The sequence below is a fragment of the Rutidosis leptorrhynchoides genome, chromosome 1, assembly GCF_046630445.1.
Source record: "Rutidosis leptorrhynchoides isolate AG116_Rl617_1_P2 chromosome 1, CSIRO_AGI_Rlap_v1, whole genome shotgun sequence".
NCBI lineage: Eukaryota > Viridiplantae > Streptophyta > Magnoliopsida > Asterales > Asteraceae > Rutidosis > Rutidosis leptorrhynchoides.
Window position 1 is genome coordinate 697031893 of NC_092333.1, and position 3512 is coordinate 697035404.

A 3512-nucleotide genomic window follows, 5' to 3' on the forward strand; every position below is an offset into this window, starting at 1 on the left:
ATTATATTTAGCAACTAATATATGTATTATCATTACTATTATGTAAAAATAAATACTATGATTAATACTATTATCGTTTTGTTATTAAGTAGTACCATTAAGTATTATTAGTATTATTAATGTTACTTTCATAAATATTAGTATCGGTATCACTTTATAAATATTATTATTATTATTATTAATATTAATATTAATATTATTATTATTATTATTATTATTATTATTATTATTATTATTATTATTATATTATTATTATGAAAATAATATAAGTTATCATTAATCTTATTAATATTAGTATTAGTAATACTTTTGTAAACTATTAGTATCATTATGTTTATTATTAAACAAATGTATCAATAATAATAATATCATTATTTTTAATAGTATTATCATTTTTAATAAAATTATTATTATTATTATTATTAGTAAATCATTAATATCATAACTATCTTAAACAGTAAAATTAATATTTTTACAAGTACTATTATTAATATCATTGTTACTATCACTAATAGGGTTATCATTAACATATGTAAATTATTAATGTTATTATCATTAATTTTTTACTAATATTAACATAGTATAATAAAAACTACTGTTTTGATAAACAAACTAAAAACATACATAAATATACATATTTAATACATATAACATAACAAAAATTAATATTTTTATATACAACATGAACATATGAAACAAATATATATTATTAATATAAAAAGGATATAACTAATAAAATTATATGTTTCGATTATAATTATGAATATTAATAAATATACAAATGATATAGGTTCGTGAATCCAAGGCCAACCCTGCATTGTTCAATATAGTCATATGTATTTTTACTACAAAATACAGTATGGTGAGTTTCATTATTCCCTTTTTAAATGCTTTTGCAATATATATTTTTGGGACTGAGAATACATGCGCTACTTTTACAACTGCTTTATTAAATTCTTTTGAAATACATTTTGAACTGCGAATACATGCAAATGCTTTATTAACTATTTTACAATATTTATATGCGTGAGTTTCATTTGCTCCCTTTTTAAATGCTTTTGCAATATATATTTTTGGGACTGAGAATACATGCGCTGCTTTTATAAATGCTTTACGGAATAGACACAACTAATCGAAACTACATTCTATGGTTGGATTATCTAATCGAATATGCCCTTTTTATATAGTCTGGTAATCTAAGAATTAGGAAACAGACACCCTAATTGACGCGAACTCTAAAGATAGATCTATCGGGCCCAACAAGCCCCATCCAAAGTACCGGATGCTTTAGTACTTCGAAATTTATATCATGTCCGAAGGAGGATCCCGGAATGATGGGGATATTCTTATATACAAACTGTGAATGTCGGTTACCAGGTGTTCAATCCATATGAATGATATTTTTGTCTCTATGCATGGGACGTATGTTTATGAGAAATGGAAATAAGAAATCTTGTGGTCTATTAAAATTATGAAATAATTATTTATGATAAACTAATGAATTCACCAACCTTTTGGTTGACACTTTAAGGCATGTTTATTCTCATGTATGAAAGAAATCTTCCGCTGTGCATTTTTTCATTTTAGAGACATTACTTGGAGTCATTCATGACATATTTCAAAGGACGTTGCATTCGAGTCGTCGATGTCATCAATATTATTATCAAGTCATTTATAGTTTAGATATATTATGAAATGGTATGTATGCCGTCAACTTCCAATGTATTAACGGTTTGTCTTTTCAAAAACGAATGCAATATTTGTAAAATGTATCATATAGAGGTCGAGTACCTCGCGATGTAATCAACTGATGTGAATCGTTTATAATCAATATGGACTTCGTCCGGATGGATTAGGACGGGTCCTTTCATCTGGTTCCTCATCTGGCAGCCGATTAGTATAAGTTTGATTGACACATTTGTTGCGTGTGGATAATTATACTAAGCAGTTTGTGGGAGGAAGTTCTGGTAAACCTCGGTCCGATCAACTGGTGGTTGCAGGCTAGGCCGGCCGCCAAAGTCTCTTTAGACGACATTAGTGGTGGTTGTGTGTTGGAATATATGACATGATTGGTATAATCATTTATTTATATTATAGTCAGCAGTTAGTTTCATTTACTCACCTTCATGCTAATCCATCCATCTTTCCCCTGTAGGTTATTAACTTGTCAATGTTGCTAATTGTAGTGACCCGAACTTTTCCATGTTTATATATATTAATTGAAATTGATATTTACATGATTAAATGTTTCCAACATGTTAAGCAATCAAACTTGTTAAGACTTGATTAATTGAAATATGTTTCATATAGACAATTGACCACCCAAGTTGACCGGTGATTCACGAACGTTAAAACTTGTAAAAACTATATGATGACATATATATGGATATATATATAGTTAACATGATACTATGATAAGTAAAAATATCATTAAGTATATTAACAATGAACTACATATGTAACAACAAGACTACTAACTTAATGATTTTTAAACGAGACATATATGTAACGATTATCATTGTAAAGACATTTAATGTATATATATCATATTAAGAGATATTCATACATGATAATATCATGATAATATAATAATTTAAAATCTCATTTGATATTATAAACATTGGGTTAACAACATTTAACAAGATCGTTAACCTAAAAGTTTCAAAACAACACTTACATGTAACGACTAACGATGACTTAACGACTCAGTTAAAATGTATATACATGTAGTGTTTTAATATGTATTTATACACTTTTGAAAGACTTCAATACACTTATCAAAATACTTCTACTTAACAAAAATGCTTACAATTACATCCTCGTTCAGTTTCATCAACAATTCTACTCGTATGCACCCGTATTCGTACTCGTACAATACACAGCTTTTAGATGTATGTACTATTGGTATATACACTCCAATGATCAGCTCTTAGCAGCCCATGTGAGTCACCTAACACATGTGGGAACCATCATTTGGCAACTAGCATGAAATATCTCATAAAATTACAAAAATATGAGTAATCATTCATGACTTATTTACATGAAAACAAAATAACATATCCTTTATATCTAATCCATACACCAACGACCAAAAACACCTACAAACACTTTCATTCTTCAATTTTCTTCATCTAATTGATCTCTCTCAAGTTCTATCTTCAAGTTCTAAGTGTTCTTCATAAATTCCAAAAGTTCTAGTTTCATAAAATCAAGAATACTTTCAAGTTTGCTAGCTCACTTCCAATCTTGTAAGGTGATCATCCAACCTCAAGAAATCTTTGTTTCTTACAGTAGGTTATCATTCTAATACAAGGTAATAATCATATTCAAACTTTGGTTCAATTTCTATAACTATAACAATCTTATTTTAAGTGATGATCTTACTTGAACTTGTTTTCGTGTCATGATTCTGCTTCAAGAACTTCGAGCCATCCAAGGATCCATTGAAGCTAGATCCATTTTTCTCTTTTCCAGTAGGTTTATTCAAGGAACTTAAGGTAGTAATGATGTTC